This window comes from Olea europaea, chromosome 10 (genome assembly GCF_002742605.1).
Source record: "Olea europaea var. sylvestris chromosome 10, O_europaea_v1, whole genome shotgun sequence".
Classification (NCBI taxonomy): domain Eukaryota; kingdom Viridiplantae; phylum Streptophyta; class Magnoliopsida; order Lamiales; family Oleaceae; genus Olea; species Olea europaea.
This window is the reverse complement of record NC_036246.1, coordinates 17,344,341-17,359,686: the sequence shown is the minus strand read 5'-3', so window position 1 is coordinate 17,359,686 and position 15,346 is coordinate 17,344,341.

The following is a 15,346-nucleotide window of genomic DNA, read 5'->3' as shown; positions in this document are numbered from 1 at the left end:
GTAAGTTCTTAATCAACTTTTAAAATGTTTGCTATTAATTACTAATATGTTATAGTATTTAATTGCATGTTCTTTTTGTAGTGAGCACATGGAGTTATTGCAATAACAAAATCATGACAATTTGGAAAAAAAACAAGAAGAATTGTTTCCTGGATGATTTGCTTCACATGTAAGTTATAATAGATATCTTATCTATTTATTAATGCAACATAACATTCGTATCAGAAGGTATATTAATTAATATGTTTTTATTACACAGATAACGAGATTATGTAATAAAAAAGATTCGGTTGTAAGCAAAGAATTGTATGCATTAGCATGTAAACCAGATTTTAGAATATTTTCTCATTCTGGTTGTATTGTTAATGGAGGTAAGATTCCTTGTTAAAGATCGAGATGATTGCCTTACAACACAAAATAGTGGAGTAATGGTGCCGGGATATGATAACATCAAATTTTTTGGTATACTGTGTGATGTTATTGAGTTGGTATACGTTTTTTACTACCGCGTCACTTTGTTCCAGTGTAATTGGTACGATAATAATCTAAAGCAAAAAAAAACAATCATAGATTACCATCTTTCTTCTATCAATGTGAATCGTAAATGGTACATGGATGATTCCTATATACTTGGCATCCAAGCACAACAAGTATTTTATATGGATGATCTTTTGTTGGGTCCACAGTGGAAGGTAGTGGAAAAGGTACAACATAGAGGCATATGGGACATTCCAGAAAAAAATGATGGCAGTAGTGAGCAAGTAATATTTTAGGAAAATGAATCATCAAATATTGTCTTGCCAATACAGTAGGAAGATCTTGGCACTCAAGTATGCCATAGAGGAGATATTGATCTAGATATTATTGAAAATGAAGCATTACAAATAGATGTGGAAACAATAAATAAAAATATGAATAATGTTATATATGATACTTCGGAAGAGGAAGATGATACATTGAATGAATATTTCAGTGAAGATGAGAAATCTATAGATGGTAAAGATGATGATGGTGATGGTGATAGTGATATTGGTAAGTAAAACATTCTTTATATATATATATATATATAGAGGCCTTTTTTCTTGGCGTAATGTTTTTCTTTTCTTTTTCTTAATGACTATCTACATTTTTTCCTTCCCTCTGTAGATTCGAGTACTGACGATGCATCATCTGAGAGTTGAAAATAATTTTATTCACATTTAAGGTTAGAGTAGTCAGCTACTGAAATATATTGATCACTTATTGTGATGGTTGTTGATCTTGTTCTAATATTCAATGTAAGATATTTGAAATATTTTCTTGAAGCTAATATTTCATTAATTACTTTCTATATGTACTTGTTAGACTAAATTTGTGGAGCTTTTCTTTGCAGGAATTTTCATTTAACCAAAGAGAGTTGGAAGCGTATATTGAGTCAAGAATGTTATTTGGGTGTCACGTGAGTTTTTTTGTTATTTCTTCCACATTCCTGGTTCTATTTTTTAATTTTCAAGTTTGTCGAATCATTCAAAGTAGCTCGACCTTCAAATTACTAGTACTATAGTTTATTTGTATTTGTTTTGATTTTGGAGGTAACCAAGTTTGTAGATAATACCTTGATCTATATTTATTTGGTTGATAGTGATATGATTTTTTAATTTCTTTTTTTTTATATCAATTATATTTTAATAATTGTATGTTGAAGCATGCTCTTCATAAAGTCACTAGTTATTTCTAGTTATGTTACATTTTCATATAAATGTGCACAACAATAACGATTCCATTCTGATGAAAGAAATCGAAAATTGTGTGTTTAAAATAGAATCTCCAACATACATAAATAAAAATAGAATCAATTAGGCGACATTTGTACATCGTTGAAGCGACAAATCCTTTGTGTTGCTGACTAAATTTAACTACGAGCACAACTTGACATATAAATAATAGTTCATTGTCACAAAATACTTTGCGTAGTAATATTATATGTCGTTAAATAAAATATGTGACATATATAAATAATTACAAAATAAGTTTGGCAACAACTATACTCATTGTACAAATGATGGTGCAACAGACCATTGTGTTGCAAAATATATTTAAATACATAAATCAGTTGTTACATAAAATATTGTACTACAAATATTGAATATATTAAAATACATTTTGCGACATGTCAAATACATTGTAAAACATATTTCACGACAAATATTACTTGTTATTGAAAATATATTACTGCGTGCTTTATGTCATTTTAATTTTAGTTGTGTGTTTTTTTACCATAATTGGAAAATTGTTTAAACATTATTTTGTTGACTTGTACCTTGAACTTGTAGACTTTTTAACTTGTGAATGTATATAAATATTGAATAAGTCATTTTAATTGTTGGTGGTTTATTGAATACTAGTATCTAATTTGGATAGTTCCAATTCTTGTTTTCCAATATCAGTACTTTTCAAGAATAAACGATTTTGTCTATCGACGATCATTTCACAATATTTGAGCATGACCCAACTAGTCTTGATTGTGAATTCTCATCCTTCTATGAGAATCTACGAGTTATGATTGTGTTCTTTTTGTTGTTTTATACTTGTGTCTAACTTAGAAAGGATGCTCATCCAGGCTCTTGTATATATATCCCAACCCTAGCATGAATTTTTTAGTTTGTTAGACAATGACCTGAATTGAAGAGCCATAGAATCCATCCATGGCAAAAGCATCAGGATTATATGTCTTCGCATTGTAACAATATCAGTCTCTCTCGGAAAGCCAGAAAAATGTTATCCTATTGGAAATTAAAGAATATCTTATAATCCAAAAGCATAGCTTTCGTAGTTATCTACCCTACTCTTCTTTGTCAATCCAATAGAAGTTACAGATGCTTGAATTAACAACATTTGTTTTTAAGAAATCTTTCGTTTGAAAACAAAAGCTGCAAGTACTAGGCTTACTAGTCTTGGTCTTGTTTTATTTCTGCTACTCAAGTTGAATTGTGAGGATTTCATTATTGAAAACACAGGATTCAATTTATCAAACAAGTTGATATATTGCTTACCATTTGGAACAAACAAGGATTGTATTGAACAAAACAAGTCATGAACACGAACCAATGGATCAAAATTCCTTATCACGTGCAACACACGTGTGTTTACATTCAAGTAGATGAATGTGCATGTGCTAATTAGCATAGTTGTGCAACTACATATATATGTGCTTATGTAAGATCAAGTGCTTCTCTTTCATTTAGCTAGACCATTTATTTTATTGCAAAATCCACACGAGATCTTTTATACTTATGTTTTGAATATTTATAGGATTTGAAAATCGGCTACTAATAACACTTTTACCATACAAAGACCATAAATAATTACACCACATTTAGCACATATTCAAAGAAATATAAATCAATATAAACTGGTTTAATTTAGATATTAAAAATGTGTCTCCTTGGATTTCAAGGTTAAGAATTTATGTCATTTTAATTTTAGTTGTGTGTTTTTTTACCATAATTGGAAAATTGTTTAAACATTATTTTGTTGACTTGTACCTTGAACTTGTAGACTTTTTAACTTGTGAATGTATATAAATATTGAATAAGTCATTTTAATTGTTGGTGGTTTATTGAATACTAGTATCTAATTTGGATAGTTCCAATTCTTGTTTTCCAATATCAGTACTTTTCAAGAATAAACGATTTTGTCTATCGACGATCATTTCACAATATTTGAGCATGACCCAACTAGTCTTGATTGTGAATTCTCATCCTTCTATGAGAATCTACGAGTTATGATTGTGTTCTTTTTGTTGTTTTATACTTGTGTCTAACTTAGAAAGGATGCTCATCCAGGCTCTTGTATATATATCCCAACCCTAGCATGAATTTTTTAGTTTGTTAGACAATGACCTGAATTGAAGAGCCATAGAATCCATCCATGGCAAAAGCATCAGGATTATATGTCTTCGCATTGTAACAATATCAGTCTCTCTCGGAAAGCCAGAAAAATGTTATCCTATTGGAAATTAAAGAATATCTTATAATCCAAAAGCATAGCTTTCGTAGTTATCTACCCTACTCTTCTTTGTCAATCCAATAGAAGTTACAGATGCTTGAATTAACAACATTTGTTTTTAAGAAATCTTTCGTTTGAAAACAAAAGCTGCAAGTACTAGGCTTACTAGTCTTGGTCTTGTTTTATTTCTGCTACTCAAGTTGAATTGTGAGGATTTCATTATTGAAAACTCAGGATTCAATTTATCAAACAAGTTGATATATTGCTTACCATTTGGAACAAACAAGGATTGTATTGAACAAAACAAGTCATGAACACGAACCAATGGATCAAAATTCCTTATCACGTGCAACACACGTGTGTTTACATTCAAGTAGATGAATGTGCATGTGCTAATTAGCATAGTTGTGCAACTACATATATATGTGCTTATGTAAGATCAAGTGCTTCTCTTTCATTTAGCTAGACCATTTATTTTATTGCAAAATCCACACGAGATCTTTTATACTTATGTTTTGAATATTTATAGGATTTGAAAATCGGCTACTAATAACACTTTTACCATACAAAGACCATAAATAATTACACCACATTTAGCACATATTCAAAGAAATATAAATCAATATAAACTGGTTTAATTTAGATATTAAAAATGTGTCTCCTTGGATTTCAAGGTTAAGAATTTATGTCTTTTTTAATTTTAGTTGTGTTTTCTTTTACCATAATTATAAAATTGTGAACCTTTAATTTGTCGACTTTTGTCTTGAACTTCTATACTTTTGATCTTCTTGCGAATGTATTTAAATTTGGAACAATTCGTTGTACTTTTTTGCAGTTAATTGAGTAATGGCATTGAATTTAAATAATTCCAATTATTTCGGTCCATTATAAGTACTTTTCATGACTAAACGATTTTGTTTGTCAAGGATCATTTCCCAATCTTTGTGCACGAACAATGAGTCTTGCTTTTCAATTCCCTTCTAAGAGAATCCACAGGTTTTGATTGTATTCTTAGTTTTGTTTTACACTTCTATCTACCTTAGAAAGGATGCTCATCCAGGCTATTTTATATATCTTATAACCTTAGCATGAATTTTTCAGTTTGTTCGACCATGACCTGAACTGAAGAGCCATAGAATCCATCCATGACAAAAGCATCAGGATTATATGTCTTTGCGTTGTAACAATATCAGTCTCACTTGAAAAGTATGAAAATTTTTATCCTAGCAAATAGAAAAAAATTTTAGTAGGATAAAAATTTTATACCCTAAAAGTATAGCTTTCGGAGTTAACTACCCTACTTTTTGTTGTCAATCCAATGGAAATTACAGGGGCTTGAACTGACTTAAATTTTTATTTTTTAAAGAAATCTTTGGTTTTGATAACAAAAGCTGCAATTACTAGGGCTTACTTGGTCATGTTTTATATCTGCTACTCAAGTTGAATTGTAAGGATTTCATTACCAAAAACATAGGAGCGAATTTATTAATGAATTGATGTTAACAAACAAGTGTATATATATTTGCTTGTCATTTGGAAAAAAACTAAGGATTGTGTTGATTAACCTGCGTATCAAAAGTGCAAGTGATGAACATGAACAAAAGGATCAAAATCCTGTATCACATGCAACATATGTCCTATCACATCAAGTAGAACGAAAGTGCATGTGCTAATGAGCATAGTTGTGCAACCATGTATATGTGCGTATGTAAGATCTCTTGCTACTTTTTGGTTATGTTAGACCATTTATTTTAGAAATCCATATGATAGTTTTTATATGTATGTTTTGGACATTTTATGTGTTAGATAGGAATCAAAAGTCGATCATTAGAGACACATTTTCTGCACAAAGACTATAAATAACTACCACAAATTCAGCATATATTCAAGGTGAATTAAATCAATATAAATTTATATATTGGCCATGATGAGAATTAAGCAAGAGCAATATTTTTATTTTTCTATAAAAATGACAAACTTTGCGGCCTGCTTTTTACAAGGACTCGTATACATTTAAATACAAACTTTACAAGCTCTATTCTAGTAAAGTAGCTAATATTATGGCTATACAAAAATAATGATGACTGTTACAAGTATTATTGTTGGCTAGCTGGCTGATTTTTTATTCTTGGCTTGATATGTGGTGATTTTTGATCCTCGGCTTAATTTGTGGAGTCCTCCTTTATACGTCCTTGCAAGATGGGGCTGCCATTGGCAAGGCCAATCTTGTTTCTTAGCTGTTTCATATGTTGTTTTGACAAAGGTTTTGTTAGAGTTCTGCAAGCTGGTCTTGTGTGTTTACATGATGAACTTTGAGTGTTCCTTTCTAAACTATATCGTGCACGAAGTGTAGATCAATTTGAATATGCTTCATTCGAGAGTGTTGGACTGGATTGAAACTTAGTTGTGTGGTACCCAAGTTATCACAAAGCAGCTTTGGTGTGGAGGATATAGGGTGGCCGAGTTCTTTAAATAATTGAAGGAGCCAAATGGTTTCAATAGCTGCATTTGCGAGTGCTCTATACTCGGCCTCGATTGATGATCTAGCAACTACCCTCTATTTTTTTTAGAGTTCCAAGAAATTGGATTTGTGCCAAGAAAACTTATATAAGCAAAAGTTGAAGTTCATCAACGTTCCCTGCTCAATCTGCATCAGTGTAGGTTGTAAGAGTTGATAAGCTGGTCTTTTTGATGTGAATTCCATGAAAAATTGTGTATTTCAAGTAATGAAGGAGCCTCTTTGCAGCTGTAGTTGATGGGCTAGTCTTTCTGATGTGAATTCTATGAATAAATTGTGTGTTCAAGTAATGAAGGAGCCTCTTCGCAGCTGTCCAATGAGTGGCAGTGGGTTTATGCATGAACTGAAAGAGTTTATTTACTGCAAATGAGATTTTTAGCCTTGTAAGAGAGTGATATTGAAGAACACCTATAACACTCCTGAATTTTTTGTTGTCAACTAAGCTGGTTCCATCAATGAGTTTGAGGTCTGTAGTGGTTGACAAGGGTGAGGACGCATCTTTTGCACCGACCATATTACATTTGGACAGGATATCTCCAATGTATTTATGCTAATACAAGAAGAGGCCAGATTTAGTAGGTATAACTTCCATGCCCAAGAAAAAATGGAGCTTTCCCATATCTTTTAAAGAGAAGCAGGTTCCAAGTTTTGCAATTATCAAAGCATCAAATTGAGTATCACTACCAGTTATGACTAAGTCATCCACAAATACCAACAGATAACATGTGACAGAGCTTGTTTTGTATATAAATAATGAAGAATTTGCTTTAAAATTCATGAACCCGAGCTTTGTAATGGTTTTTTCGAGAGTCGAATACTAGGCTCTCAATGCTTGTTTTAGGTCATAACTGGACTACATGTCTCCTTGTAATCTAAGTCGGGACGTTGGTTGTACCATTTGGCAACGAGTCTTGCTTTAAAGCTATCAATAGTACCTTCAGCTTTTCTCTTGACTCGAAATACCCATTTATAGCCCACTGATTTGTAGTGTCTAGGAGGGAAAACTAAGTCCCATGTACTATGTCACATCAATGTCGTGAGTTTTTCAGACATAGTATGTTTCCATTTTGGGTCACGTAATGCGTGATTCACGCAGGTTGGTTCAATGGTAGATTGAATGGGATGTTTTGTGATTAAGTTTAGCTGTTTCGGCTAGTAAGATGTTGTTCATGGATCGAGTGGTCATGGTGTGAGTTCGAGTTATTTCAAGAGTTGGGTTATTGGCTATGGACTCAATGATTTTTGCCCAAGGGATTTTTGTACCTGTGGTGGGTGAGATAATGGACAGATTAGACTCTCCTGTATGTGACTCATATGGTGTGATTGAAGAAAATGATCTCAAATTAGGAGAATTTTGAAGAGAGGAATTTAGGCTATTACATAATGATGCAATGGAAGACAGTGAGCTCTCAGACTGAATTGGTAGTGGTTGCATAGGGGCATAGTCGAGATGGGCAGTAGAGATGGCGACGATTTGGTACAGGTGTCTTTGGTCTTTATAGGGCTTCTGGTTTCGTCAAAGATAACATTTTGAGAGAGATATATGTGTTTTGTGTTAAGATCAAGGCACTTGAATGCGTTTTGGGTTTGGGAGTAGCCCACGAACAAGCAAGGAATGTATTTGGGCTGAAGTTTATTTAAGTTGTAGGGCCAAGTTAGAGGAAAACAAAGGCAACCAAATTTTCTTAACTTGAGATAATTTGGAGTTTGTTGAAATATGGATTCAAATGGTGATTTATCATTTAACAATTGTGTTGGTTGTTGGTTAATGAGATAAATAGTTGTTTGAAAAGTATGTGGCCAATATGACAAAGGTAGAGAAGTGTCTTGTAATAAGATTAATCCTGTTTCAACAATATGACGGTGACGACGTTTGGAGACCCCATTTTGATGTGGTGTACGAGGTGCCGTGGTATAGTGGCTAATTCCATGAATTGAAAAATATTTTTTGAGTGCCACAAATTCACTATCGTTATCGAGATAAAGACATTTGATTTTTCTTTGAAATGGTGCTTACGCCAAATTTGTTTGTTAAAGGGTAGAACCACATATATTTGGTAAAATGGTCGACCAAAATCAAGTAATATTTTGAGCCATCGATACCAACTGTATGCGCAGGACCTCAAACATCAGTGTAGATGAGATCAAGAGGTGTATCACTTTTTAAACTAGTGGAACGAAATGGTTGTTGGTGTGCTTTATTCATTGAACAGGAAGTACAAATGTGAGACACTTGGTCTTTTTTTATTGGAAGAGAAAAAGATTTGATAACATAATATACAACTTTTTGAGATAAATGTCCAAGCCTCTTGTGCTACCCATCAATCAATGTTCGTTCATGCACATTTGCAACCATTTCTTAGGAAGAATCTGCCAGTGAGTCCGGGAGCATGTAAACATGATTTTTACATGCACCTTTGAGTAGAGTCGCTTCTATGGTATGATCCTTGACAAGAAAATAAGTGGGGTGAAATTCAAGGAAAACATCATTTTGAATGGTGAACAGAAATTAAATTCTTACGGATACTTGGAACATAAAGTGTATCATTTAAGTGAAATGTGCATGTTGGCGATTGAAATACCAAAGAACCAATGTGTGTTACACGCAAACTCGAACCTTCACCTATTATAATTTCGTATGTCCCATCATATTTCAAGTGTACAGAGAGGTTTACTGCATCACCCATAATATTATGTAAAGCTGCACAATCCATGAGCCACTTTGTGTCTTGTTGTTGAGAGGTAGAAACATAATTTGCAGTAGCTTCAGGAAAAATCACTCATGGACATTGCTTTGCAAAGTGACCCAGTTGGTCATAATTTTGACATTTTGGTTGGAAGCATTGCTGGTCGTTAGACTGGCCTGAGTTGTTTTGTTTCCTGTTATCACGTGGCTCATTAGTTGGGCGTGGTTGGGTAGAAGATCCTTTAAAATTTTGTTGCTTGTTTGAACCATGAGAGAAGTTGTTGTTGTTTCCAAATGAAGAGGAAGAACCTAGACGTTGGTTCGCGAAGTTGGCTGTGGCTAGCAGCTACTGTGTGTAGGCTTCGAGATGACGTAGGTATGCCTTGTGACCCATGAGTAGATTGTGATGTTCCTCAAAGGTAAGGGACTTTTCCCGAGCTCTAATCAGTGCAGCAATCTCCTGATAATCAGAGCCGAGACCATTGAAGATAAAGTGAGATCATCATCTGAAATGGGATGATCAGTGAGAGCTATTTTCTCTGCAAGAGCTTTTACGATATGAAGGTATTCGTGGATGGTTTGATTGCCACGTTTGATCAGTGTTAACTCCTCTTTGAGTTGCATTGCCCAGGTTTGGGATTTGCTAGCATAGAAGGTGATTAATTTTTAGCACGCTTCCTGAGAAGTTTTGGTAACCGAAATGACAGGGGTGATGGTTGTTGCAGTGGATGCTAGGATGGCACTTAGGATTAGTATATCTTGCCTTACCAAGTGGGTTTTTTTGAAGGAAGGATATGGGGGTAGTGGTTTGATAAGGACAAGGTTTATCACCGGTGACATAGTCGAGGAGATTGTACCTAATTAGAAGAGCTTAAAATTGGGTACGCCATTGTGGGAAGGTTGAGGGAGTAAGTTTGTTGTTGATTTAACCTGAAATTTTGAGGGCAATCAAGGGGGTACTTGTTGGGGAAGAAGGGTTCTGAGTGGGGTTAGATGAAATGGGGATCGAATTCTCGTGAGAGGATGGTAGCTCTGATACCATGATGAGAATTAATGCAAGAGCAATATTTTTATTTTTTTTAAAAAATGACAAACTTTGTAGCCTGCTTTTTACAAGGACTTGAATACATTTAAATACAAACTTTACAAGCTCTATTCTATTAAAGTAGCTAATGTTATGGCTATACAAAAATAATGATGACAATTACAAGCATGATCGTTGGCTAGCTGGCTGATTTCATATCCTTGGCTTGATTTGTGGAATCATCCTTTATAGGCCATGTGTCTTGCTGGATTTCAAGATCAACGATTTATGTCACTTTAATTTTAGTTGTGCTTTCTCTTACCTTAACTTACCTTAATTGTAAGATGGAGTAATCTTTGTTTTGTTGATTTGTGTCTTGAACTTCAACTTTTGAACTTCTAGCAAATGTATTTTAATATTGAACAAGTCATTGTAATGGTTGGTGGTATATTGAATAATATTTAGAATTTGGGTAGTTCCAATTCTTGGGGGTCCAATATCAGTATTCTTTGTGAATAAACGATTTCATTTATCACAGATCATTTCCCAATATTTGTACGCAGACCAACAAGCCTTAATTGTTAATTTCCATCCTTCTGAGTGAATCAAAGGGTTTTGATTGTGATTTTTTTTTTTTTATTTTATACTTCCATCTGCCATAGAAAAAAATGCTCGTCCAGACTCTTGCACATATCTTCTAACTTGATCATGAATTTTTCAGTTTGTTTTAACATGTACTGAACTGAAGAGCCATAGAATCCATCCATGGTAAAAGCATCAGGATCAAATGTCTTCACATTGTAACAATATTGTTCTCTTTCGAAAAGTTTGAAAGACATTATCCTATTGAAAATTAAAGAATTCATTATACCCTAAAACGTATAGCTCTCATACTTATCTGCCCTGATTTTCAATGTCAATGCAACGGAAGTTACAAAGCCTTGAATTAACTTAATCGCTTGTTTAATAAAAATTTATGTTAAACAAATATGTATAATTTATATTGTCTTATCATATGGACCAAAACTAAGATTGCATTGATTACTATGATTACCAATAGTGTAAGTGATGAACACGAACCAAAGGATCAAAATTCCATATCATGTGTAACATTCGTGTGATCACTTTCAAGCAGATAGAAGTAAATGTGCTAATGAGCATAGTTGTGCAACTACTTGTATATCCTTATGTAGGACCATATGCAATTCTATTGTCCAGTTAGACCATTTATTTATCACGTAATCTACACGATATCTTTTATACGTATGTTTTGAACATTATAAGACCTTAGATAGGATTCAAAAGTCGCTACTAGAATCACTTCTATGACACAAAGACCATAAAATAATAATATCACTACAAAAACAATGACATTTTGCAACACATAAAATGCAACAACTGTCAATGGGGTGTTGCTATATGAGTCTATTAAAAGATACTAATAGGTAAATGTTGCCATTGATTAATTGAACTTTGGCAACAATTTTTAAATGAATGTTGCTAATGTTGCCTTTTGTAACGTTTATTGACTGTTGCGAACTGTTTTATTTTTATAGCTTTTATTAAACGTTGTTAAAATTTGATTCTATAACAATGTTTAGTGCTTGTTGCGAAAAGTTTTACTCTCTTTTCTTTTTTCCCCTTCTACCTAAACCCTTCTCTTCCAAATCATGGTATACATTTATTAATTCACAAACTCTCCCAATTTATATTCTTTATTCAGACACTTTTTCCCTTTCTACAGCTGCCAATGGTAGTGATGGCAACGGGGCGGGGCACCCCCCGCCGGGGACGGGGCAACTTTTTGCCCCGTTTATTTTTTTTTTCATTTTTTCATTTTTTTATTTTTATTTTTTACATTTTGAAAGTTTCGAATTATGTTATTATTAGATAATAAAATACAAATTTAAAATGAGTTTTTAACGGATGAATTGTTTAGAAATAAAATTATTTTTAATTTTTTTTTTTAACTTTTCTTCACGGGGCGGGTTCGGGGCAGGGCATCCTCGCCCCGCGACGGGGCGACCATTTACGCCCCGCCACGGGGCGGGTTTTTTTGCCCCATTCGGGGCGGGGCGGGATAAATTGCCATCACTAGCCAATGGGGAGAGTGGTGCTATTACACTCCATCTCCTCTTCTTCTTCATCCTCTCCACTCGCCTCTACTGGAATATTCTCTCGCTATGTTCGTAGATTCTCTCACTTCTCTTCTATCACCCCAAAATAAATAATTTCCCAATACTAATTAGGATGAAAGAAGGAGGGGGTAAGAATGGAAAGATGCTGTACCACAAGTTTCAAGAGTCGAAGCTCTGTGTGGTGCATTGTGACAACATGGTGCTGTAGGCTCCATTCCTTTCGGTGTTTGATTTAGCTGTACCTACATATGATCTAGACTGTACTGAGTGCCAAATGATGCTCGGTTCTGTTACTGGCAATTTTCTTCCTCACCTATTGTACAACGTTTCACTTGATGAATACTTCAGCATCCATGTTTTACTCTTTCTTCTAGTTTAATTTTGCTTTTTGGTATTTTAATTCGAATATATGTTTGATTGTGGAAAGGGAAATTTTTTGATAGGAGAGTTTTGCTTTTTGGGTAGTAAAAAATGAATTGGTTTGATATGATTGTTGATTAATTGAAAAGGTGAGGTTTTGATTTAAAGAAAAATTGTTACAAGTGGAAAGCATAAAAGTGATTGTTCACCATTTACTAACAGTTTGCTATTAGATTGTTTTGGGCATGAGAATTTGGAATTTTGACTGGACATGTTTTTGATTTTAGCAAGATAAGATTTTGATTTTACAGGCGAAGGCTGAAACTAGGATTTTACTCTGAGAAGAGGACTTCACACATGTCTAGGTTTTTTCTAATTCTATTTATTTGAAGACAAGGACAAAGGTTTTGAATTTCAAGTGAAACATTTATTAGGTGCTCTAATGAATTAGTCATTCACATTTGTATAATAATGATACTTTCGATATGTAAATGGACATGTGGTTGGTATTTGATTTTTCTATAAACTTAAAAATCATACCTAGCACTATTCATTGATATATATGTTGGGTTTAGGTACCCAATAAATTTCGGACAATGACGTTAAACAGTTTCGAATTATATTTCATAGACTGCGATCGATGAGTGCAATATTTATCAACAATCAATTCATATACTTGACCCGAAAACGTGGACCACTAGTAGCAACTTAATTGGTTTTGATGTTGCCTTGGCCTAAATTCACTTATAGGAGGGCTTCCTTGTGTCTTGGCCCAACCTTTTGTGTCATAGCCCAATTGGTAATATACCTAAAGCTATATATACCAACTCTTTTGCAAGAAGCCGTGTGTTTGCCCTTTGTGTGAGAAGAAAGATCGCGGTTGCCTCTTGTAATCTCCTTCAAGCTCTTCCCTTCCTTGTCTTCTCTTTGTCTTTGTGGCTTACAATCACCACCATATTGTTTTCCCTTTGTGGGTGAGAAAGGAGGAAGCAACCATAAGTAGATTGAGTTGTGGGTTTGAAGTTTTGGTTAGTTGGTTCATAAATTAACTTGTAAGTTTAATCTGAGACCGATATCTACAAATTGAAGATCCATTCCACAACAGTTGATATTAGAGCAAGGTTGCTGGATTTCTAGCCCAAAAATGATCGGAAGCTGGTCTGAAAATTCAAACAAGAAAGAAGGAAAATGAATCTATCTAGTTTTTTTAATTTTATGCCGGATCTGTTTCCTCATTCTCTGGAGAAACCATTTACCTTTTGCACAACCAAGACCACATGCCTGTTCAGTAGATCGAGGTACACCTGGGTGGGTGGTGCGTGATTGGGGTGGTGGTGCATGGTGATCAGCGCGTAGAACTCTGGCGGTGCGTGGCTCCTCCTTCGGCTAATGAGCAACAAGATGGACAGTGCGATGGTGTTCATTTTCAGGCAGTTTTCTCCAAACAACAAGATGGACAGTGCGATAGTGTTCATTTTCAGTTTTGGGTGTTGCTGTGAAACTTGGACGATTTTACCCCTGCGTGTTCGGGATTCAATTTTTGCTCAATTAGTTGCTACAGTTGCTGGTGATTTGGGATGAATAGTAATGGTCCTAAAGTAACAAATTCACATTTCTCGTAATTTACGGAATTAAATCAGTTCGCTCTTGTATATTCGCTTATCTTAATATAAATTTCAGCATTAGCGCATCATCGTGTAGGGTGAAAATAGGATTGTGGTTACATGAAGAGATAACATTGCTTGTACTAAAAATTTAGGAGTTATTTGCTCTGTTTGAAGTGTTAGACTTAATTGCAAGTTAGTAATTGCTTCTGTGTTTAATTGTCCACATTACGTGGAAATTTGAATTTTTGTTAACAGACCTTCATGTTTGAATTAATTATCCTATTAGAACACCTGGACTTGACCCGTTTTAACATTCCCTTCATCTAAGATCGTGAATTTTATGAAACCCTAGGAATTTTAGAATGGTGTATATTGTGGTCTTAGGATTACTTTATGTGATCTATCTGTGCATTTGGCTATCCTATTTTCTTACAAATGTCTTTACATTTCGAAGTTGAATTTTTTAATAAAAAATGGATTTTTCAATTTGGCAAGAAAAGATGAAGGGTATTTTAGTCCAACAAAAAGTTTTAAAAGTCATAGAAGACAAATTTTCTGCAAACTTAACAGAAGCACAAAAAGAAGAGTGTGATGAACTTGCTTACACTTCAATTATTTTACACCTGTCTGATACTGTTTTGAGAAAAGTTGGAAAATTTGATTCTACCAACAAATGCAGACTTATATTTGTTTAAATCTACTCCTAACAAATTGTCCTTGCTTGAAAGGTTTTTCAGTTTTAAAATGGATCATTCAAAAGATCTTGATGACAATTTGGATGTCTTTAACAAATTAGTTCAAGATATTGTTAATTGTGATGAAAAGTTGTCTGAAACATATAACGCCATTATTTTGCTTAATTTCATGCTTGATTCATATAGAGAGGTTAAGAATGCCATTAAGTATGGGATGGACACCTTGGCACCTTGACACCTGAAATTGTAATAGACTCACTTAGGAGTAAGCAGATGAAGGTTAAGGTTGAAAAAGAAGATAAGAAGAGTGGTGAGTTACAAATGATGAGAA